Genomic DNA, 26,556 nt, shown 5'->3' with positions numbered 1-26,556 from the left:
TGCCTTAGTTTCCTCATCAGTAAAATGGTAGATAATAATAATAACTTCCTGAGAAAGATGAAATGAGGTAGGTACTATGATTTTACTCATTTTACTGAGGGGGGACATAGCAAATGGAAACTTAATGTTTTTAAGTCAGAGACTGTATTTCATCTTTCTGTTTCCTCAACGTCTTACCTGGTATCATTAGCAGAGAGATGTCCAATAAATGTTTCTTAGATTAACAAATAAATAAATCCCAATCTATAAATTTATTATGTTGGCTTTTTGGGGGAAGAGAAAGTCAGAAGACTGTGCAAAAGACAATATTAGCAAACTTCATTTAGAATTCCCCAAACGGTATGATAAAGAAGGATACTTAGATCTTTCTCCTAAATGGTTATACAACTTTCTCCTTAAGGAGACAGAGACGTATTAGAAACAGTGTGGAATTGTAAAGGCGGACCTATGAGGGCTTAAATTATGGATCCTCTACTTACTGCTCTCATGACTGTGGGCAAATTACATAACTACCTGGCTTCAACATTGTTACCTGTAAAATGAGGAAGGTACGATGAAAATACGTAGTTGGATTGTGTGTGAAATTACCTGATAGATGTACGTGCACACAGATGTGCACTCTTTTCTTATTTCAGTAGAGAAGCTCTTCTAAAAGAAGAAGATTGAAGTGGACTGAAATCTGTGGCATGACTCGCTGGTCCACTCTTTTGAACAGTTAGAGTGCTAGACCTCTGCTGCCAAGTGTGATCTTCCATACTGTGAAGATGACTGTGATGACTACGGAGAGGTCAAATCATTTTTTAATATTAAAAATGCCTCCAAAATATGTGAGAACATTGCCATTTATTGCTACTTTGAATATCTAGATGTAAATAATTCTATTGTGATAAAGACAAATGTGAAGGAATCTGCATTTGAAACAGACACCGATCCAATACCCAAAAGTCAGTAAGAAGTACTTTTTAGTAGAACGTATAGAAAATGCTAATCTCAGAAACCTAGTAATGAGCTTTCACAGATTGGAGAAATAAAAAATGTTGAACTAGCTAAACCTAAAAGGGAGGAAGAAATATTAAGCTCGTTTACAAAAGAGATACTAAAGTGAGCAGAAAGTCAAAAGACTGCAGACCAATAAATTTCTCTCATAGCTGCATTAGTTTTTGTTGACTTTTTATTTCTAATCAATATGGCAGAGAGCAACAGAGGTGCAAAATGTAACAAAAAGAGAAATAAAGAAAATTAGGAAAGAGGAAGAACGACGAAGAAAGGTGATTTATCATGAAATTTAGGGCATTGGGGAAAGATTCCAGAGAAATAACAGTTTAAATTCTTGAAGGGAGAAAAGGAAAAAAGTGAATGGAATGTTCTTAGCAGATTTGTGAGATCTGGTAAAATAATATTGTGTATAAAATTTCTATGGACCACGGATATTTTTCCTCATCCAAGACACCTTACATAAGACATTATTTAAACTGCTACTACAAAAGGTTATATATAAGAAAAGGAAGGTTTAAGGTTTAAGTTCTCCTAGGCAGTAACTAGGCCTGAGTTTCAATTAACATTCCAAATCTTAATCTCGGGATAAAGTATGAAATAAAAATAATTAATTGATGTTATAAAGGTACTATATAAAATGGACATTGACTCTTAAACCCTGAGAAATGAATCTGGGATTTTTCATGTACCAGAATGGAGTGTCAAATCTGTGAAATCCCCTGGAAACCAAAATGATTTAATTTACATTGTCATTAATCTTTACTCTCAGAAGAATGCAGTGTTCCTTAAGGACAGAATTAGGAAAAATTAAACTTGTATAGGCAATGAAGAGACTTGTGGATAAACTGCCTTATTAAAAATAAGGCACACGGCCAGCCCTGGTGGCCTAGTGGTTAAATTCAGTGTGCTCTCCTTTGGTGGCTTGGGTTCAATTTCTGGGCGTGGACCTACACCACTCGTCTATCAGTGGCCATGCTGTGGCGGCAGTTCACATACAAAATAGAGGAAGATTGGCAACTGATGTTAGCTCAGGGCAAATCTTCCTCAGCAAAAAAATAATGCACAGAAACAGAATAAATAACTTCTTGCATTGATGCTACTAGCTCCAATGCAAGTATAGTGGCATTTGGCAAGATTTTTAATACTGTGTATTTAAAATTTTGATTCTATTTATCATCCACTTTTATCCGCTGAAAGTATTTCAAACATAGAAATGTTACCTGGAATGATTATTTTTTTCTCTAAGCTTTGAAAGTCCTCCTTATGGGGACCGAACCTGGGCTGGCGAAGTGGAGAGTGCTGAACTTAACCACTAGGCCAGTGGAGCTGGCCCAATAAAATGTATTTTTAAATAAAAAGGTGTTCTTTCTGGCATGTTTTTCCAACTGTACACTTGTATAGTGAAAATAATGAATTTAGACTATAGATATTGTTATACCTCGATATTAGGACAAAAATAAATTAGACTGTTAATATTGTTATATCTCAACTTTAGGGCAAAATATTAAAAAGAATTTTAGGTAAAATTGAATGAGAAGCTTAAAGATAGCTTTGACTATCTAAATCAGGCCAGCAGTCTATGTGCCAACCTTCACCCAACGCTCGTTTTTGTAAATAAAGCTTTGTTGGAACACAGCCGTGCTCGCTGGTTTACATATTGTTTGCCACTGCTTCCATGTTGCAATGGCAGAGCTGACTGGCTGCAGCAAAGACTACACAGCCTGGAAAACCTAAAGTATTTACTCTCTATAGAAAAATTTCACCAACTCCTGATCTAAAAGATCATTGGAAACAAATTTCATTTTGCAAAATTCTTAAGCCATGGAAACCTCAAAACTCAAGATTAGGGCCAGTCATATCCTTTTACTCAATGATTTATTATTCAATTTCTAGGTGCTATGGAAAACTTTGGATTTTTTCTCCAAGAAAACTCTTTGATTCAAAAGTTATAATTTTGGGGAAGAATTGGAGATGAGGAAAAATCTAGCAGATTGTCTAAGGACTCTTAATCTGGTTCAGCTTCAAAGAGTTCATAATCTGTTCTATTTGTTTGTATGTCTGAGCATAATTCTTGTGTGAATGTCCACGGTTTTCTGAGGATGTAACGGTAAAGATTCAAATCATTTTCATAGTAGTTCAGGACTCAGAAAACTTAAGAATAACTGATCTAGACAAATCTCAATCTTTAAAGATAAAGATTATGAGGCCAAGATGGTTAAATGACTTTTTTCCAAAGCTATATAACTAGAATTAAAAGCCAGATCTTCTTGCTCCCAGTTCAGAGGTTTTTATTCATGTTGCTTGCCAATGTTCCAAAACAAAAATTTGTGGCTTAAAAATCAGAAAAGTGGCATTAAATATGATAGGTAATTATACTTTATGACCTCTTTTAAAGTGTAGGTTACTTTCATGACTTCAAAAGCGAAGAAAGGGAGGCGAGATTGAGGTACTGGGCCTGGGTCTCTTCAGGTTCCTAGTGGTATGTATGGCATTAACCTAGCATGGCGGGCACAGTTTGGTGTGAAGCCAGTTTAGTTTATTGGCCTAAAGCCATTGCCAAATATAAAATTCAAAGAGACAGCCCGGAGAGTCAGTTGACTTCAATACTACAGCCTCCCTAATATCCCCAAACTGGAGACATTATGGTCTGAACTTTGCTTGTTTTTTCCACTTCCACTGTGTGTTGGCTCCTCTTGTGTTTTTGAGTGGTGATAAGTAAAAGGGAAAAGAGAAAACACCTCTTTACTTAACTAGCTGAAGTCATAATTCTCTTAGTGGTTGGCGGCACTGCTTTATACTCCTTGTACATGGTCATCATGCTGAGTGTCATGCTCATGGGGGGCTTTACTATTGTGTAGCTCCTCTAGGTATTGGTGTTTGCAAGTGAGATTTGCTCACCACTTCTCCCTCTCCTGCTGGTGGCACTCACAAGCATACTTCTACTGGGATTGCCTCTTTTCCTCCCAGGCTGTGGTGGTCCTTGCAAAGCTGTCACCCCCAATCTTATCTGCATCCATGGCTAGCTCCAGGTGTTACACATGTGCATCCATTTTCTGTACCTCTCAGGGGCTTGGAACTCGAGGAGACTGTTTTGGCTCCCTCTGTCCTTGCTAGTCTCCTATGAGGCCACTTCTCTCCAATTCTCTTTTCCTTTCTTCAAAGTTTAAGGGTAATTTAACATGTTCTCTCACCAAGGAAATTCCAGCTAGGGAACAAAATTCCAGTTCTCTCTCGTCACAAGCATGCTCTGTCTTTAAACATGATTCTTTTGGAATCCCTCTTTTATCATCACTTCGGTAAGGAGAAGCTGTTAACCAAAACACTTTAAGGAAAATTATACATTTGTGTAGACATCACATATATTTGCTAGGGATATCTCTAGAATATGATGGAAAGTGAGATATGGCCACAGTAGAGGAGGCATTAGGGCTGTTTCTGACCTTTCTCCAGAAGCCCTGACAAGAGATGATTGGCTCCACCTGCTTAGAGTTTCTTTAAAATATGGAGTATTTGGTATATTTTATCATCAGCTTTCAATCTTTACCACAATTATAGAACATGCTTGTACATATGAATTCACAATACGGGTTCTTGCTGAGGAAGATTTGCCCTGAGCTAGCATCTGCTGCCAATCTTCCTCTATTTTGTACGTGAACCACCACCACCACAGCATGGCCTCTGACAGACGAGTGGTGTAGGTCCACACCCAGGAACTGAACCTAGGCCACTGAAGAAGAGTGTGCCAAACTTAACCACTAGGCCACCGGGGCTGGCCCCAGAATATGGGTTCTTATTTTACCATTCCATTACTAGTGGACAGTAATGTTGGTTGCAATTTTTCTCTGGTGCAAATAATACTGCAATGAGCATCCAAGTTCATACTTCTGTGTCAACATGAATTAGTTTTTTTCCTAGGATAAATACTGAGAGCAAAAATTGCTCAGTCATAGGGTGGAAATTTGAAGTTTTAATACGTGTTGACAAATTGTCTTCAAAAGTGACTATTCTAATTTATTTTCCCAAATCACCAAAAAACATAAACATATGCTCAAATACATTGTAAGTAGGAATGTGCAATCACGGTAACAATGAGATCTTTTTAAATATACATTACATTGACAAATGTGAATTTTTGTACACTGCTGGTGAGAAGGAAAAGGAATAGGATTTAGGCAATGTTCACATCTGTCACTTTTTCTCCAAATCTTCATTATGAAAAATGTCAAAATATCGAAAAGTTGAAACATGATTATAACAAGAACTTGTATACCCACAATCAATCTACACACACACGTGCAAACACACATATTTGAACCATTTTCAGACATCATGACTCTTTATTTCTAAACACATACATCCTACATATCATACATTACTAAATAGCATACATCTCCTTAAAAAAGGACATTCTTGGGGTTGGCCCGGCAGCGCAAGCGGTTAAGTGCACGCACTCTGCTGTGGCGGCCTGGGGTTCACCGGTTCAGATCCTGGGCACACGCCGACACACTGCTTGGCAAGCCATGCTGTGGTGGCATCCCATATAAAGTGGAGGAAGATGGGCATGGATGTTAGCCCAGGGCCAGTCTTCCTCAGCAAAAAAAAAAAGGACTAGGATTGGCAGATGTTAGCACAGGGCTGATCTCCTCACAAATAAAAAGGACATTCTTCTACATAAACACAATACCATTATTATACCCAGTAAAACTAACGATTCCCTAATATCATCCAGGCCTCAAAAAATTTGCATTTTTAGTCCTCCCAAACAATTATGATGCAAAATTTCCTGAGTAACTTAGGAAAAAGGAACTTCTACATCACAAGCAGAGGGGGAGGTCCTTGTGGACAGAAGGCTGGGAGGCTGGGGAGCATGGCCTCCCTGGAGCACTATCATCACCTGGGTTGGACAGGTACTTGGAGGCAGCATCACAGTGAGGCCACTTATTGGCGGTGGTCAGTTCATTACTCTTTTAGTGTAGACTGATGCTCTTCTGTATTTAGCAAGACTGCCCAGAGGTCCTTTGCACACATTCCATGGTAAACTCCTTCTCAAGATTCAGGACACCAGAAATCTCTTACCTCCTAATGGAAGGTAAGAAATATAGCCACGCCGTACTTGTGCTGTGTATAAGTACTTACAGGAGGTGAAAAAAGCTAAGAGATATATATATATAAGAGAAGGACTACAAATTCATAAGGAAATTTACTTGAAAAAAGATTTTAGGAGTTTTTTGAACAAGGGGTAACTCGGCACTTAAGTGCTGGGTATTTGATTAGCCAAATATAACTTGAGTGCGCTCGGAATTTAGTAAGTAGATCTGGCTGCTTTGGCTGCCGTGGAGCAGGGTGATGTTGCACAGCTAGGTGGTGAGACAAGAGTTTACCGTGCCACCTGATATAATCCTGGTCGTGATTTGAGCTAGGATATTGGGCAGATTACCTAACTATTCTGAGTCTATTTCCTCCTAGTCAAGGGTTGTGAGGATTGAATGTTACAATCTCTATTGAGTGCCTACTCGGGAATTGGAAAGATATGATAATTGATACATTTCTGGAAAGGCCGTGCAGTGTAACAAATATAAGATTTGGGGCTAGCTGACAAAGATTTAAATTCCTGATCCATTCATTTACTACAGGCAAGTCTGCTTCTTTGAGCTTATTTTTCTATTAATGAAGATGACTATTTACTGTACATTCCCTTTGCGAAGAAAAAGCAAAATAATGTATGTAAAGTACCTAGTACAGTACCCAGGTCATGGTGAGTACTCAAGTATGCAAAAATGATACTCAATGCTTACTCCTCTAATAAATGTACGGAGCTGAGTATCTTGTGTATATGTGTGTGTGTATGTATTCTTAAATGAATATTTATATTTGTTTATATTTTGAGCATGTATGCTGTTTTTTCTGAGTGCTGCTGTCTTCTTCTTCTTCTTCTTTTTTTTTTTTTTTGGTGAGGAAGATTGGCCCTGAGCTAACATCTGTGTCTATTTTCCTCTATTTTTTATGTGGGACACCTGCCATAGCATGGCTTGATAAGCAGTGCGTAGGTCCACGCCTGGGATCTGAATCTGCGAACCCTGGGCCGCTGAAGCGGAGTGTGCAAACTTAGCCACTACACCACCAGGCCGGCCCCCTGCTGTCTTCTTGAAGACATAAAATGAAGACTGCAACATGCTAGATATGTCAGTGAAGACATCTAGATTAATGGACGATATTAACTTATTTGTGAGAATCTGCACTATCAGTAGAAGAGCTACTTTAGCTAACATGGTTTTTTCCATCTTTTTTTTTTAAACTAAAACCCACGTAGGCGATGTTGGTCCCAAAAACAGAGAACGCAGAATTCTCAAATGTGCAAAGTTAAACTAATATCTTAAAAAAAATGTTTGTCTTCACGTTTATTACTATTTTCTTTACATTTAAATATTTTATTTCTTTGTTTCATCTAATCATAGCATTATTATTTAAAGGCAAGAATGCTATATTGAGTAGTTTCAAATGATCTTATATTAGTACATTTTAGGAAGTCTGAAGACAGAAAAAACCTTATATAGAGTAGGCGCTCGGCAAATATTAGTTAATTTCTGTTGACTGCAGGTATGGATTTTTAAAATGAATTGACAATATTCTTTGTCAGGAAGATAAAGTCTGCATCTGACTCTTTCACAAGAAATGAACCTTTTCTTGGCAATTATTATAATTCATAAATTTGTCAAAAACTTTCCAACATACTAAACCTTTGTTTTCATTACAAAAAGAAATCTTTATTTTTTATGAACTACTGTACTTCTCATGCATATAAAACCCAAGTTGAATCCAGGTCACCTGTTTGAAACAGTCTGTGGGAACCATCTTTTCACATAAATGCAGCTGCTAGAAATTGCAACATGCACAGTGCTGATTACAATAAAGTCTGATTAATTAACCTTTATTTTTAAATAATTCATATGTCACAGAATGCAAGTCAATCAGAAAATTACTTTCAGTAAAATTTTGCTACCAGATAGTAAAAACGAAGTCATTAGAAATCTACATGACAGATAGCAAATAACAATTAAGAACCCAAATTTCTTTCCTGAGTTAGACTTAAATAAGATCTTCACTTAATCTTTGGAAGAGTAGCTCTTTGTTATTAATTAAATCTGGGATTTTTGCTGTTGAAATCACCACACTAGATAAGTTTTATTTTTGCAAGGCTATGAGAAATGTTATTGCTGCTTCAACACATATAGCACACAGCACATAAAAATGTATCTCATGCTTTGTGAACAGAAACAAAAATTCTCAAGAATTAACAATTATATCAGAGGGGGTTTTTGCATTAAATTAAGCTTGGGGGAAGGAGAAAATGTGGGCTGTAAACAAGAAAAATATTTCTCTTAAGACAGTTAAATGTTAATTAGGTGCATTAATCAAATTGTGATGTAATGCTCTGCAAAGTCAGCTATAAAAAGTGTTTTCCATTACTTTTCCACTTTCACATTAATTTTTTTGCAGTAAAAACTAACTGCCATATATAGCAAAAGGAAAGTACCTAACTGGATGTGTAATTTCCTTTTGAACCAAAGAACCTATAAAACTTCTGTGTGAAAGGATATTAATTACAACTTTACCTTTTATGGCAGAAAATCGTAGCACTTTGGATATCTGCCTGATCTTTTTGAGGGTAAAAATTATTTCTATTCCTTTTTTTTTTTTGGCAAATTTCTAGTGAAAATGCAGCGCCTGGAACATTTTCACAGCTCATTGTTTATGGAAGAAAGGAAGGAAGCAAAGAAGGAAGGAAGGAAACGAGGGAGGGAGGTAGAGAGGAAGGAAGAAAGGAAGATAATCAGACAATCTAACTCAATTAGTAAATTCCAAGAAGTACTACACTTATATATATTGGAAAGAATCAAAGAAACGTACTTTGAAGTTTACAATATTTAAATATTAGGAAAAACAAACTGATGAAGATATATCATGCCCTTTTTATTAATCTAACAAAGGCATTTTAATCCACAGAAGTCATTTCTAGTTTTAATCTTGGACAAGTTACAACCTCCGTTAGTTTACATTTCCTTATGTGAATGATAATGGAAGAAATAACCTATAAATTTTAGCCTCGCTCTGAAAAGAAGGACAGATACGGAAGTGCAATGCAGACTGCCTTCTCCATGTTTTCATAGTTGGTGGTGGAGGTGTGCATAAAAATGAACTTCTGGGAACCATTAGCAACAAATAATGTAACACTGTCTTCCTCCTGACTCCTCCCCAGCCAGGGACAATGGTAGTGGCAGCAGGAATGATGGCAGTTGAACCACGGACAAGTCTCTCAATTTACCACGTACATAGAGGACTGCAGTGGGCTCCTACCTATAGCATTTAGAAGGCTCACATATTTTTCCCTCCCCAAAGCTCCAGCACATAGTTGTACATCCTAGTTGTAAGTCGTTCTAGTTCTTCTATGTGAGCTGCTGCCACAGCATGGCAACTGACAGACAGGGGTGTTGTTCCACGACCAGGAGGCGAATCTAGGCGGCCAAAGCGGTGAGCGCCGAACTTGAACCGTTAGGTCATCAGGACTGGCTCGCTCACATTGTTCTTTTTAAGAAACACTGTGTGAACAAGAGTTAATTAGTCGAGCTTCTTTTCCTTTCATGCAGGATCATGAGAGCTTTGGGGAAGGCATTTTATTTCTTTGGTTCATGAAAATTAAAAACAAAAAAGTAACTTTGTATTTAATGGATCTAGTAGTTGGAGAAATTACCTATAAGCATATCTGCCATAGGACAATGTTTTTTGGTCAGGAGGCATTCTCAGGTAGGAGAAAGTCAAGTTCAATTTTATAGCAGTTCAGTTTTGTTTGTAACACGTAAGAATTTAAAAGATGAAAAGGAAGCCAAAATGGCTCTAGACTTCAAGATTTAAAACTAACCTTCAGAAAAGATCATACAATTATTATAACTAATTTTAAAAACATAATGAAGAATAGTTCGGGTTTGCCATTAAATTAGGTGGGAATCCAATAAAAGTCCAAAATAACTTTACGGAGTAACTTGTTCGGTTATTTTGAAATATCTGGTTGGTTAGTTTGCTGATTGAGTTTGCTTTCTTTTTGGAATATGGTCTATAATCAAAGTAAACCTCCTTTTGGAAGGGGTAGACTTTCTAGTCAAATGGTTATAGGGGGCGATGTGGGAGGGTACATGGGGGAAGATCTCTGAGTTCAGCTCCTTGAATGCAGGTCATACACATCTGAACTTTCCATATGCCCACTAGCTTAGTGCTGAGCTCATAAACGCTCTTTAAGAATATTTTGTATTGATTTCCTTAGCAATTTAGATATATTATCTGCAATAACTGTTGTTGATACAGAGTAAAATGTCCTAAAATTTTTCAAGATGAAATTAACTTTTCTTTATATGAATCAGAATTCTGGAGTCTGAACTGGAATTAATCACTGTTCAAATATTGTAAAAAGATCCTTTTTGAAAAAATATTTTAAATTATTTTCAGACAGCCCATGGCCAACCTCAGGTGGAAATGAGATAGCTCTCGGGACCAATAATTTGTCAAATGCCTGAACCTGTACAATGGAATGAAATTCTGCCTTCTGACAGCCTGGTATTTAAAGCGTATGGATCTCACGTCAGAACATTCAAATCTGAGTCGAATATGATCTGGGACTTCCTGAAAGTCTATTTGAGTCATATGATATTGGAAGCAAATCATCTAGGATCTGTCAATTCTCTGATTCCCTAGATTTTTAAATCTTTATCATCAGAAAGCAATGTACCTAGAATATTTTCCATAATCTCACAGATATGTATAAACTATCTTAAGTAGCCATGTTGCAAAAATTAGCTGAGTATTATAAAAATTTTATCTTAGGGTATGTATTTATCTTCATATCATTTCCCAAGTCTTCTATTTTACTTTTTACAGAACCAAGCAAAAGAGATAAAAGAGCTGTCCTTTAGAATCATTCATACCACAATAAGTCAAATCCAAGAAAAAGATAGGGCTGAGGAAGGCGGGATAAACTGTCAATGATGGTTCTCACTATACCCTTCACTGATTGAGTCAATAAATCATTTTGCTGTTTCTACTGGTGTCAAACTTGGTGTCAGGCCCTGGTTACACATCGGTGAATGAGTTAGACTGCTGAGGCAAATGGCATCAGACTGTTCCATGCTTTGGGGTGGCCACTGATTAGAGAAGGCATTGTCCCCACAGGCTGGCTAGTGATATTTGAAGTAGCCTAGAGTAAGCTCTGTCCATGAGGGGCAAAGATAATTACCTTTTAAAACTAGGATTCCCCATCTGAAATATAGAATATTGAAAGTAATTCAAGACACTATTTTCTCAATTCTTTCCAGGATGGTACATAGCTAGTACCATTCTAGATGCATAGGAGAGAAGTTAAGTCATTGCTGACAAGGTAGGTCTTGGGGTATTAAGGCTTAATTTTCTCATGAAATCTTGATCGAGGAATTTGAAGGAGAAAATATGTAATTAGCCAAAAAGTAACTGGAAAGTGAGAATTAAAACACAAAGTAAAACAGAAATAGCGCTTACTATGTGTCAGGAACTGTTCTAAATGCAATATATGTATTAATTCATTTAATCTTATAAAGTGGCTTTATTATTGTCCCAATTGATGGAGACATTGAGGCACAAAATGGTTAAGTAACTTTCTTGAAGTTAATAAGTGCTGAAACTGGGATTCACACGCAGGCAGTGTGGATTCAGAGCCTGAGGTGTGTCCTGAAGAAAGATGAGCCATGTTAGTGGCAGGACTGGGTCTTCGTTACCGTGTTGGGAGAGGCAATGTGCCATTGGCCCTGAGTGTCCCTGAGGTGCTCTTGGATATGCAAGGAATGCAAGGGTCCTGACTACTCTCTACCTGGGCTGTCCCTCAGGATTGTATTCGTACTGAACAACTTGGAGTGATGAGGGAATCACTCTCCCCCCAGACACAGCGCAGCCTGCCTGCTCTTACTATAGAAGCGGTGAATTCCCCAAATTCAGTGTTCCTCTTTTGGACCACAGCTCACTGAGTGTGCAGGCTCCATGGGGAGGCCTTGGCATCATCCTTGTTTGCACAAGGTTCTAGGAGGCCATGAGAACCAACACAAACCAACACGATGCTCTGGCTAATGCTTTTGCTGTGAGTAATCACGTCTTTTGTCGCTGCCAGGAGTCTCGTGTCTTCTGCTAGCATCTGTGAACAGTAACAGGCTAGCTTGTTAACTTGCAATCAGGGAAACACCCCAGAGCATGTGCAGTTTCTGACACACAGACAGCAGATTTGCAGAGCAAGAAGACTGTGGGCGTCTCTGAGATCTCATTTCCTATTCGCCATCCATTTGTCAATTTGTCTAAGGGAGTATGATCTCAATTCTCAGGAATATTGACAGACACAGGACACAAAAAGTACAGAGAGTAAGCAAGAAGACAACACAGACAAGTAAACATTTCTTAAAGTGGCTCTGCTCTTTTTAAACTAAATGACAAAAGAAAAAACAAAACGCCGGAAGTGTGTGTCTCCTTTTTTAACTCTTGGCGGAAGCCAGGTTCATTTTGATAATTTTCCTATTGCCTCCTATTTTCTTCTTTTATTTTTATTCCTTCTCTAAAGTTCACTTTTCATCAGAAAGTTTATGGTAATATAAACTATTTTTTCCTCTTGTTTTACAGGATCATGCCGAAACTTTGATAACCCAGAACAAAGATATAGCTTCTAGATAGAATTTTCCCTCTAATGTCAGTTTATGTAGCATTGCCTCAGTGAGCAATCTGGGCCTTGGAAGGTATTAACATTTCACTAACTCTATTATCCTTCAACTGCTAAGACACCTTTAATTTCTCTACAATATACCATGCACAAACAGCACAAATCAGTTCAACTAAACTCAGAATTCTTTAACTGAATTCCTACTGTGTGTAATGCACGAAGTACTTTCTTCTTTCTCTCTTTTATTTTTGGAGCCTTCCCTCGACTTTTTAAGTTAACCGGAAATGATTTCAACTGTTTTTGGACTTTCCTCAAGCCACCAAGACTGGCAAATTTTACAAATGTCAACATTTTTTTCTTATAATAATAATTCATAAACAGTTGAGAAAAGTTGATAAGCTTTCCAGGAAAAGGCACTTTGAGGTTGAAACCAAACATGGAACTATAAGTTTTTTGGTAAATTTTCAGTTAGTGAAAAAGTATTCAAGTTAAATTTCCCCTTAGATCTCTATAATACATATTTCCGTTAACATGAGTTGAGATTAGTCACTGGATAAAATCTTACTTCTAAAAGGAATTGCAGCAGTGTAGCTGGCAGTGGACTTCTGTCATTTATATAATTACTACTTATTATTGCCCTTTGCATGTTATCCTCTGAAATAATGAGCTCTGCTTTGGAAGTATACTCTCATAAAATCCTTTTCAGGCAAGCTTGGGACATTTAAATCAAAGTAGCTTTACATAGAGATGTTTCTCAGTGAGTCAATCTAGAGTCATAGATAATCACCCAGCTTGAGTGATGGTCAGACCTAATATTTCTTATTTAAGACATGTTAAAACATTGTAATGTTTTATGTTAACACATTTAAAACATGTTAGAAATTATATTCTAAATTCACAGTTGCTCAACATCTATTAAAATTTTGGTTGAGGTCAAAAGAGTTGCAGAAGATTGCCTGACAGATATGTATTTCATCCTTTTCTGTCAGTACTAAAATCTATCCTTAAGTTACAACATCACAGAGTCATGTGTTTGAATGGCCTCCTATTGGACTCAACCCCGCTTCCCAAACTGCACTCTGATTTGATACTATTCTTTGGTTTTGAAGGATAAAACCTCACTCTTTGCATTTGTTTGTTCATCCATCTATCTACCCATCCATCCACTGATTCATTCAAATTTTTATTGAGCCAGAAATATGATTGGCACAGGGAAGATAATTGCAAACAAAACCAAACAAGGAACTCAGTTTCCTGGAGCTTACAGAGTAGAGACAGACATTAATCAAGTAATCACATGAATAAATGTAGAGATATGAACTGAGATAACTGTCTTGGCACAAAGATATCTGGTTCTCTAAGGGCCCATAAAAAAGGGATGTGACTTTAATTAACGGCTCAATTGAGATGCAGTTCAGAGATGTATATAGGGCCAAAACACTTAGGACCTTGAATGTAACTTTGCGGATTTTGACCTTTATTCCAAAAGCAATGGAAAACTATTGAAGGAATTTAAACACCACGGCAACATCATCAGATTTTAGTTTTAAAAGATAGTTTTGCCTGAGGAATGGAGAAGAGATTGGAATGGGCCCAGGTGGAGAGACGCTAGTTCTTAGGCCTGGGAATGTGATCCTTGGGGGATATTGTTAAGAAAACTGTTTATACATTTTGTAGTACTCAGTCTATGAGGACCTAATGGAAAATTGTCCCTCCTGACTCAGTACTGGAGTAGCTGAGCCGAACCTGTGTTATTATTTGTTTTTATCTTATAAACACTCAGTAGATATTTATCTTATCAGTATTTATCTTGTAAACACTAAGGAGATATTTGGAAACACTGTAACTTGAGTGTGCTTTCATATTCTCATTGGCTTCCAGAAAAGCTAAAGCCAAGTTTGTGCCTTTCCTCATGGCTTTTAGAGTATTGGACTCTAGGGTATTGCATTTTGTGCCTCCCTCATTTCTAGTTTTATCTTAATCTTTTAACTTATTTTCCTTTACCTTAATTCTTTTGCTTAATTTTAATATTATCCTGTACCCCTAGAATGAAAAAGGCTATAAATAATTAAACAAAACCATGAATACTATTGATATTAAAATAAGTGTGTTGCTACCTTAGGAAAAATGTCTGGCAAACAGGAAATGTGCTGACAGTATGCCCAGCATATATAAGAGCAAGACACTGAGGAGGAAATGGGGGTATGTGTGAAAACAATGTTCATTTGTGTACCCAATTGCCACTTGAAGACTGTGACAGATAATCTCTATGTTGCTAGGAACTATATTGCTTCAAGATGTGTAAAACTGGCAGGACCCTAAATTCCAGACATCATTTGATCTTGGCTTTGAAGTATGCTCATGGTATCTGGTATTGCGCAGTGTTCTTTGGAATTCATAGAAGAATTTGACTACTAGTTTGCAATATGAAAAAAAATAGATCTCATCTTATTTAGCACAGTGATAATGCAGTGTTTTAGATACATCCCAGCTTATAGACACAATACTTTCTTTAATATTTCTTTCTTTAAGACTGTCCATGTCTTAGACATTGTGATTTGATAGCATGCAAATTCAATAAGAAACAGATATTTAGAATTTGAAATGGAAACCTAGAGTTTTGCTAATCTTTCTCAGTAGGAGGACTTTTTTCACATTTACATCAATTTCTTACTAATGACTCTTTTAAGGCCTTGAATACAGTAGTCATTCTTTTAGGTAACTTTTTTTTTTTTTTTTTTGGTAAGGAAGATCAACCCTGAGCTGACATCCATGCCGATCCTCCTCTTTTTTTTTTTTTTCTGGCTGAGGAAGACTGGCCCTCAGCTAACATCCATGCCCATCTTCCTCCACTTTATGTGGGACGCTGCCACAACATGGCCTGACAAGCGGTGTGTCGGTGTGTGCCCGGGATCCGAACCTGGGCTACCAGCAGCTGAGAGTGCACTCTTAACCACTACGCCACGGGGCTGGCCCCCCTTTTAGGTAACTTTTATATTAAAGGTAAGAAAAGAGCAAGTACAATATTACCTATTCATTTGGTGGGGTCTTAAAACTCTAAAATATTGTGTTAAGACTACCAGTCTATGGATTGTCAAGCTTAATAATGGAGCATAGGCAACTGAAAGCTACTCAACAGAGGAATGGATACAAGAAAGGCTCACCATAGGAGCCCTTCTCCGCTATCATCAACAGTCTGTGTACTTCACTGCCTGTGGCTTAGATTGCCTTCATCTGATCCACATCTGTCAAATCTCACCCACTAGTCCAGGAAGGGTACTGAACACTACGGTCGATGGAGTTGCTCTGCAAGGATACTCTGACTGTTTCATTGTACAGAACTCTTTACAGTGTTAGTTTCTTAAACTCATGTTTTTCTCAATTGTTTTCCCTAAACTGGCTTACACTATGAGGTGGCAAGCTTTATCCGAACTCTTGAACATCACATCTGCCTGTGGCTTTTCTGTTGGGTGTGTACTTTTCATAGCTGTATACCTGCACTGTGTTTCTGATTGTGTCCACTGCCAGATTTGGACCTCTAGATTACTTACTCTTGATATATACCCAGGCTTGCCATATTGATAATTCGTCTACACTGACATTCTGCTCATGGTTTTGTTCTCTCAGGACCCAAGATGTCTACACTTCTTCCCAGGCTTTGCTGTAGGTCAAATCCTTGTTCCTCACCTGGTTCCACCTGGTCTACCCAAGCCTAAGGAAAACTACAAATAACTGTCAAAATAGAGAAGAGAGGAGCAGATTGAGATTTTTCTGAAATGGGACCCTGAATATGAGAATTGAGGAAGACTGACTCTATACATTCATGGGTCTATGGACAAAAAGAGATGACATTCATAATTATGTACATTACCCACCATCTGATAGGTTTCTGGTTCATGAAATATCCAGCCCATTGTTCATTTTGTGCAAAATTGTGGGGCTCAGGCATTCTTGCAGAACCTTCTGGGACAATTTGGGACAGAACATATAAAATATAGGATAATCACAAAAGTGAACCTAAATAAATTTGAACTATGGACCTAAGTTTTTTTCTATCACCTCTTTCCAAATCCCAGTCTCCCCACAGAGATAGCTAGTGATTCCTTATATTATTATCTGCTTCTTCTCTTAACATTTGCATCCACCTGCACCTGTAAGCATCCATTTGCTTATGACAGAAACCAGGAAGCCGTATCTGTTCCTATATCTAATCCATGACTATTCAAATTTATAAATATACTTATATCCATCTCATTATTTCCTTCTCAACAGCCACCACCCAGGTCACATTTGTTGTCACACTGTCATCTCTCACTAGAACTAATATCATTATGTTCTGGCTGGTCTTTCTGCTTCTAACTCTATTCTCTTCTAAGTCGTTCTGAAACACATAACAGGCAAAATGATAGTGCAAATCACAAAACCTCATTACATTGTTACTCTGCTTAATTCCTTTCAAAGTCTTCTCTTTGCATCTAGGATAAAATCAATACCCTCTCACAGCCAACAAAGTCTGGCATGATTTAGTCCACGCTGACTTTTTTAGCCACATCCAGTGCTGTTCTCCCATTGATTTATTATGTTCCAACAGCCCTGACCATTTTTTATTCTTTCTCAATTTTGGAGATTTGCACATATATTTCTTATGTTCTTTAACATCTCAATTGCTATTTAGCCTTCCATTTTCATGTGATATGTTACTTCTTTAATGAGGTCTTCCGTGAACCTCCAGTTTAAGGTAGTTCTCTCTATCATACTATTTTATGGTACATTGTAATTTTCCCTCATAGCATTTTTCTTGGTTTTCATTTAGACACTTGTTTGTGTGAATATTTCTATAGTGACCATCTTCTCTACAGACTGTGAGCTCCGTGAGAGTAAGGACCATGAATCTTTTGCTTTCTACTGCTGTCCTAATGCTTAGCACAGGGATGGGCATCTAGTAGTTTTTCAATATATTTGTTGAATGAATGAGTGGAAGTTCCATATCTCATCATTTATTTGTTCAATTATTCAATAAGACGTGTGTCTTGTGTAAAGCACTGTCTTCAGCTCATTGGACACAGCAGAGACAAAAAGAAACAAAAATTTCTGCTCGTGTGGATCCTACCTTCTAGAGTGGGAAACCAATAATAAACAATAAACATAATAAATCACGTAGTGTTTCAGAAGGAGATGTGTGGTAAAGAACAAAATGGAGCAGGGTAATGGAAACAAACAGTGCCAAGGTAACGTGATTTACAATTTTAATAAATGATCAGTTTAGCCTTTATCGAATAGGTTACATCTGGGGAGAGACTTGAAGCAAGTGATGGTGTTAGCTTTTTGGATATCTAAAGAAAGAATTTTCCGGCCAAAAGAAACAGCTAGAGCCAGTCAGATAATGTAGGTCTTTTGAACCACTGTCATTACTTTTACAGTGACTGAGCTGGGTAAGCCATCAAATGGTTTCAGCAGAAGAGTGACAGGATCTTACTTTTGCTTTAAGTGGATCCAGATGGCTGCTCTGCGTAGAATAGATTGTAGTGAGGCCTGGGTAGAAGAAGGAAGACTAGGAAGAAGACTTCTGAAGAACTCAGGCAAGAGAAGGTGGTTGCTTGAATCAGGATATAGCAGTGGAGGTGGTGAAAACAGTTGGATTCTGGATGTAGAAGGTAGAGCCAAAAGATTTTGCTGATACATTGGATGGGGATTTGAAAGAAAGTTTAGTTAAAGATAATTCCAAGATTTTTAGCCTGATTAACTGAAAGGATAGAGTTGTAATCAGGTCAGAGGGGGAAGAGGACAGATGAATATGTTTGGGTGGAGTTGGTGAGATCATGTTTATTTGGAGATACTGGTGGAGAGGTTAAATGAATGGTTCGATGTACAAGTCAGCAGGGCATCACGAGAGGATGATGAATGTGGGAGATATCAACCTACGGGTGGTACTTAAAGTGGGAGAATAGATGATATCATCATAGAGTAAGTACAGACAGAGAAGAGAAAAGGACAAATATCACTTGAATGTTAAAAGATCTCAAAGAAGAATTTTATTCATAGCCAATGCTGGATCCAAATATACTGAATCTGTTTTAAAATTGGTGTTTTTTTTCACTTGAATCCTAGCCAGAATTTTTCTGAAAGGCAATGATTTTTCCCTGAAGAAATATAAAAAAATCCATAAAACCCTTGTGTTTTACTACATTTATAAACAAGCATTTGTCCAGTAACAGAGACTTAAATTCTTTTTGTTAAAACTCAATTAATGATACTTAAATTTATGACAGACAATATATGTTCTTCATGGAATGTGACTTTATCTTTAAAAAGATTCTAACATTATTTCCTCTATGAGATAATTAATCTGGGAATTATGAAGTCTTTGTATTTAGAATACGGCAATGGAATTGCGACAACAAAAGTTATATATATCTGTAGTCTTCTGAATAGTAACAAAATATTGTACAGACACATTCTATTAGAAGTTAGAGAAAAAATAGCAAGGTTGTGCTTATATTTAGATTCACGTTTGTTCCAAACAACTTTGAAGGTCAAACTTGGTTCTAGATAATTCACTGATCTGAAGGAATTTAAGGAAGTTGGGGTGGTTTCAGGGTTAACAAAGGAATTCAGGCCTTTGGGTTTAGTTCAGTTCATGACCTCACAGAGCCACTACTGAGGAACTCTGAATCAACTGGGGTTCAGCTACTGAAGCGGTCCAACTTCAACTTCACATTCATTGTGGTTCAGACGGATGCCCCAAAACCAACTGAGCACGTGTGGCATGGAAACCATTAAACTGCATGCATTCTGCTCTGGTGTGGGCAACAGGAATGGGATCTTCGGTAAATCACTTTCTTTTGGAACTCTGAGGTCTGGAGTTTGTACTACAACACTTTTTTGTGTTGTATATTTCTCATCTGTTTGTGTCAGCTGAGACGGAGAGCAAATGTTTAGCAAAGGATTCCAAACTCTTAGCAATACTTAAGCAATACTAAAAGTATGTGGAATGTAATCTTAGTTTCTCAATTGCATACTGTTATTTCTAAATATAAAATCCTTCTACGATTTTTTTCTCGATGGTTCTATTCCTGTCCCTGAAAAAATATAATGAAGATGATAATAAAACATAAGAGTAGTTTAGAGTCACACATGGCTGCAATCAGGGCCTGCATTGGGCTTAACTGGGTGTAATAACACGCGTGTTGTCTAGGAACATATATGCTCACCTTACCTGTAAAGTGCGATTAAGAGTAATACCTTCTGTGTTCATTTAAAAACATAAAATAAAAGAATGCATTCAAGTGCTTAGCAGAATGCCTTACACCTGGTAAATATTCAATAAATTCTTGTTATTTTTCTTGGTTACCTTTACCACCAATCACTCTTAGTCTCCAGACCTTGTTTTCGTTCCAAACAATTTAATATTTTATCAGTCTTAAATTCTGACATCTTGGGACATCACATTTTTCCTAAATCGACTTTATTGAGATATAATTTACATACAATAAAATGTACCTATATTAAGTGTAAATTTTGGTGAGTTTTGACAAATTTATATATCTTGGTAACCACTACAACAATCAAGATATAGAACATTTCCATTACTCCAACCACATTCTCTGAGGCTTTTCCAAATAATATTCTCACTTCAGCCCCAGGCAAAGGCAACCATTGCTGTTTTCCATAACTATCAATGATATTTGTCTTTCTAGAGATTCATATAAATAGAATTCTATAGTGTGTACTCTTTTGTGACTGGCTTTTTTTCACTCAGTATAATATTTTTGCTATTTGTTTGTGTGGTTGAAGCAGTTCATTTTCTTTTATTGCTGCGAAGTATTCCATTGTATGAATATGACATCTTTTTTAGCCATTTGCCTGTTGGTAGACATACACATTTGATAGATTGTTTCCAGTTTTTTACTATTGTCAATAAAGATCATATATGTACAAGTTTTTGTGTGGTCATATATTTTAATTTCTCTAGTAAATATCATAGGGATTTAATTGTTAGATTGTAAGGTAAGTATATTTAAACTTGGTAAGAAATTGCCAAACTTTTTTTGAATGTCATTGTAAATTCTTGTCAACAAGGACACTTGGTATGGTTTATTTTATGTCAACTTGGCTGGGCCATGGGGTGCACAGATATGCGGTCAAACATTATTCTGGTGAGTCTGTGAGGGGTTTTTTGATGAGATTCACATTTGAATTGGTAAACTGAGTAGAGTAGATTGCTCTCCCTGATGTAGGTGGCCCTCATCCAATCAGGTGAAAGCCTGAATAGGGCAAAAAGGCTGATTGCTCCCCTTTCTGCCTGACTGCTGAGCTGGGACAAAGGCTGGACATTTTCCTACCTTTGGACTTGAACTGAAACATCAACTCTACTTGGATCTTCAGCCTGCTGGCTTTCAGACTGGAATTTAAACTAATCTGCTCTCCTGGGTCTCAAACCTTCAAACTCTGACTGAAACCACACCGTTGGTTCTCCTGGGTCCCCAGCTTGCTGATTGCAGATCTTGGGATATTTTAGCTTCCATAATCACATAAGCCAATTTGTTATAATAAATCTCTTTATACATATATCACATATCCTATTGGATCTGCTTCTCTGGAGACCCCTGAGTAATACAGTAAGTCTTACTAATTTTAGCCATTCTAATATTTCTGTTTTGGTATCACACGATGGTTTTATTGTGCATTTCCCTAATGATTAAAGATGTTAAGCATATTTGCAAGTGCTTATTGACCATTCATAAACCTATTTTTGCTAAAGATCTATTCAAATTATTTGCAAGTGTTTTTTTTCTTATTGTTGGTGTATCAAAGTTCTTTCTATACTCAGTTTCATTCCTTTGTCAGATACATGCTTAATAAATATTTTCTTCCTATGTGTGGCAGAAACCGTCTTAATTTTGTTGATACTGTATCTGAGCAACAGAAAATTTTAATTTACCAAGTCAAATTTATCAATTTTTTCTCTTATTTTGGACTCTTGGTGTCCCATCTGAGAACTAGTATACTGTGAAGATTTTCTCTATGCTTTTTTATACAAGTTTTAAAGTTTTAGCTTTTTATTAATGTCTATGATTAATTTCAAGGTAACTTTTGGGGAAAGTACGAGATAGCAGTTGAGGTTCTTTCTTTTTCCCAAATGGATACCCAGTTGTTCTAGCTCCATTTGTCAAAAAGTTCTTCACTGTGGAAGTACCTTAGCATCTTTGTCAAAAATCAATTTGCCACATGTGAGTCTCTGAATCTGTTCCATTAATCTATATTTCTATCCATATAAAAATTGTCTATATTACTATTATCTATTACATTGTCTATATTACTGTAGCTTTACAGTAAATGCTAGTGTATTAGAATGCAATTGATTTTTGTATTAGCCTTATATCCTATGAACTTGCTAAAATCCATTTTTTAAGTTCTAGTAGCTTTTTGTAGACTTCATAGGATTTCTACACACAGGATCATTTTCAGCTTCATCAGTTTGTGCTTCACATATTTTGAAGCTCTGATATTGGATGCACACACGTTTAAGCTTGTTGCATTTTCTTGATGAATTGGGCACTTTATAATGATAAAGGCATCAACTTTGTCTGATTTTAGTATAGCTGCTCTAACTTTCTTATGCTTAGTTCTGTGTGATAGAGCATTTTCACTTATTTTATTTTATTGTGTTTGTATCTTCTTATTAATGTGGATTCCTTGTAGATGGCATTTAGCTACACACTGCTTTTCTAACATCTTTTTAAATTGGTGTATTTAGACACCAATAATTTTGTTTAGACAATGGAATTATAGATATGGTTGGACTTAGGTCTACCATGTTGAAATTTGAAATTTGTTTTGTATTTATTCCATCTTTTCTTCGTTCATTTTTCTTTTTCCTTTTTTTTTTTTTTTTTTTTTTTTTTTTGCTGAGGAGGATCAGCCCTGAGCTAACAACTGTGCCAGTCTTCCTCCACTTTATATGTGGGATGCCGCCACAGCACGGCTGACCAGTGGTATAGGTTGGTGCTCGGGATTTGAACTCACAAACACAGGCCTAGGAAGTGGAGCACACTGAGCTAAACCACTACACTTTGGGGCTGGTTTACATCTACACCTTTTCTTCCTTTTAGAACTTCTTTTAGAATAACTGGTTATTCGTACTATCGGCTTAAGTACACTCTTTGTATTTTTTTAAATCTCTTGTTCCAGATTATCTTTTCAGTGCTATCTGAATAGCAAACAGCTTTAGAGGATGGAGATAGTGACTGCTTGGTTTGCAAATTAGTATAATAAAGATAACGTCTCCCTCCAGGGCAAAGGCTGGGCCTGTTTGCTTGCATCCCATTAAAAAGGACTGAGGTTTCCTCATCTCAGCTGTGCTGCAAACCTACTGTTGTACAGCTTCCACTTAGATCCACCTCTGTTTCGCAGCCATGGGACTTGGGGGGAAACAGGAACCCACACCCAAGCAGGTTTGAAACCCATGCTGCCTGCTGGGCAATTACTAAGAAAGTTCTTAGTCTTTGAAAAAGAGGACTAACAAGAGAAAAATCAGGAGACTGAAAGTGCCGAGACCCTATTTGATGTTGGGCCATCGAACTGATTTTCTAGCTTCATCCACCAAGCCTCAGCGTATAGAATGCAGACAGTTGGTCAGCTTCAACAATAGAGATTTTTTGGACAGGTGCAGAGGAAGGAGACTCATGTTATCTAAATACCGTGGCACAATCTCCATAGCATATAATGTAAGAAAAGGTGAGCATGGGGCAAGGTAGTTAAATGGAAAATTCTGGATAATGAGAGTCTGGTTATCACAAATGTGAAAGACCAGTCACAGAATGGTTGGAGAAGAATTCTGACAGGAAGGATGGAGAGATATATTCATTTTAAGTATAGTCAGGTGCTAGGGGAAATGATTGATATTATTGATATTTCATGGCAAATAAAGAAGAAGAATTTGATTGGAAGGAGATGGATGGTCCTTCACTATGATTCTGGATTAGAAAAGGCAAAAAGCGGAATTTGTATAAGATGGAGAGGGTCAAAATGAAGAAGGAGATCATTAATCTCTAGTAAACTCATTGTGGTTAGATGTGGTGACAGACACAGAGGGACTGTTAGGTTCCAGCTTGTTCTTGCTTCTTCCACTACTTGTCTTCTTCCTGACTGCTGGCCCCATTGATCAGCACCTGCCCCAGGCCACCTCCAGGTGCTCAGCAGCAGCTCCACAGGAATGGAAGCAACGCAGAGGCAGAGCTCCCCATGGACCTGGCTTCCTACTCACCTTTCTTCTTGTTCCCATTTTGGTGTGTGTATATTTTGACTTTTCAGATTACTGGCTGGTGACTACATATTTGATCCACTTCCTTGGATTCTCACACAGTTGCGTAAGGTCTAATTTTTGTAATTAACCCCTATTCTACATCTCATGGAGGTTCTGCTTCTGTACTTGAACAATGAGTGATAACTTGGTTTTTTAAAAGCTCATATTTCATTTAAAAATCCGCTCTATATTTAAACCAAACATTTAATTCTTGGTGGAAATAATCAAGAATTCTGCAAAAAAAAATACAATAAACAAATTTTGATATATTTGTCACATATAAGGCCTGTAATTTACTCACTATATTTTTGAACCAAACTTTTTAATTATTGAAGGAAGGAGTCATTATCATGAGCGTTCTTTTATAAAAAACAACATTTATAATCCAACAAAATGCATGTTTACATATTTGTCATATATGTAGCATAAATATTCTATGGAATGATGTGATCTTATCTTTAAAATAAACGTATATTTTTTTAAGCAATGCATGCATTGTGGTTTGGTATAGATGTGAAATTTGAGTACTTTCGGTAATACTTAAAACTGACCTTATCAAAATGCGGTACTACATAGATTTTTAAAAAAACCCTTCTTCAGGGATTTTTATGCATCAAGTTGATACCGTTTTGTTGATATTGTTGTTAAACTTGGAAAATGGAGTATTGGTATTCAAGCTTTTGTTTAAAATGTTTATTTTAAATCCTTGGAATCTAGACCACATATTCCACTTACAACGTAACTCAACAAAAGGCCTTCAATACAGACACATCACATCATGTGTACGTTGGCCTTGGTATAGATATGCTGGTTTATAAAAACTCCACCATATTAATGAAATGCAAGCCTATCACGGAATGACAACCAGAGAAGGAACACAATCTACCATTAAAAAATTGTCATTAAAATAGTCTTGCCTTTAGTGCATATTAAACAACTCACCAACGTAGTTTGAGTGTAATGTCTTAAAACAGCTTTTGTTTTGTCATGAAGAATAGCAAGGCATTGATCAAGCTCTGTTTGCTTAGCTACAGGCATTTCTTAAACTCTAGGACCATCCTCAATGTCTTGGGAATTTTTAATACATCATCCACATATGGCATTTCTTACAGCCCAAAGATATGCAGTCATCATAGATCACCACGCGTAGCTGGTGTTATGGACTGAGAAAGATGGAAGCTGCCCACAAATGTGGACTGATTAGGGGCCAGCCCCATGGCTCAGTGGTTAAGTGCGCGCCCTCCGCTGCTGGCAGCCTGGGTTGAGGTCTGGGAGCACACTGACGCACGGCTTCTCCGGCCATGCTGAGGCCGTGTCCCACATACAGCAGGATGTGCAACTGTGACATACAGCTATCTACTGGGGCTTTGGGGGAAAAAATAAATAAATAAATAAATACAATGTGGACTGATCAGAAACACTCAGCTGAAAGTCATGCCTGAGCACGGTTATAGTGTCAGGACACTCACTGGTCCTTCATATACTGAGTACGACATCCAGAAGACTACACTTCAGTTTACGAGGCTGACTATGCAGCACTCGCAGAATCCTAAATTATAGACTGACTCTTAATTTTCTCTTCCTCCCCAATTATTTTATTAATTCCTAATTCAATAAACATCTAAGTAATACCTATACTGTTGTAGGTCTGGCCATTCAAAGATGAATAAGACATAGACTCTGCCCTCTAGGAACTCACGTCTAAGGATACTCAAGCCCGAAGATTTGAATAGAAATATCCCAAAGACAGGCTTTGGGATACAAACACAACATAAAAATAAAATACATTAAAAGCAACATTAAAATATGTACAGCTTACAGTGTTATTAGAGAAGAAACAGTAATTTCCTCTTTCTAGAAGCCTGAAAGCCTCAAATAAAAGGCAATACCTGATCTGTGCCTGAAGGGGTTTTATGCGTGTGTACATGTATTTGTGGGTGTGCATAGTGGTCAGGGGTTTGAGTGGCTGAAAGCGCTCTAGGCAAAGAAGCATTATGCAATAGATGGAGATGTTTTAATTTCACAGAAGTTTCACTCTTCATTCACAAAAAGGATATTTGAGGTGACTTTAAAGGTACTTGTACATTCAATATTTAGTAAACAGCTGGTGGGCTCCTAATACACTTTGGCCATTGTTAAGGACACTTGTTCACCTGTTCACATCAGTCAACAAAACAGACAAAGATCCTATTCCTCATGGAACTTAATTTCTAGCTGGAGAGACAACAACAATAAATCCAATAAATAAGTAAATGATATAGTATGTTGGAAAGTGGTAAATACTATGGAGAATAGGAAAATAAGAGTAGGGTAGTTGGACAGCAGGATAGGAGAAAATGGGAATATGACATTACTAAATTGTATCATCAAGGAATGCCTCATGGATAAGGTATGATTTGGTCAAAGACTTGAAGGCAGTGAAGGTATAGAGGGCCAGAGTCTTCCAGGCAGAGAAGAGAGTAGGGCAGCAGATGTGATGGGTGCAGAATGAGCACTGGAGAGAATAGTCTGAGGGCAGAGGTGATGAGAGAGGCTA

The sequence above is a fragment of the Ceratotherium simum genome, chromosome 28, assembly GCF_057802395.1.
Source record: "Ceratotherium simum simum isolate JZ-2026a chromosome 28, ASM5780239v1, whole genome shotgun sequence".
In the NCBI taxonomy this organism is placed as follows: domain Eukaryota; kingdom Metazoa; phylum Chordata; class Mammalia; order Perissodactyla; family Rhinocerotidae; genus Ceratotherium; species Ceratotherium simum.
The sequence above is the reverse complement of the archived record's forward strand: the minus strand, read 5'-3'. Positions refer to the sequence as shown.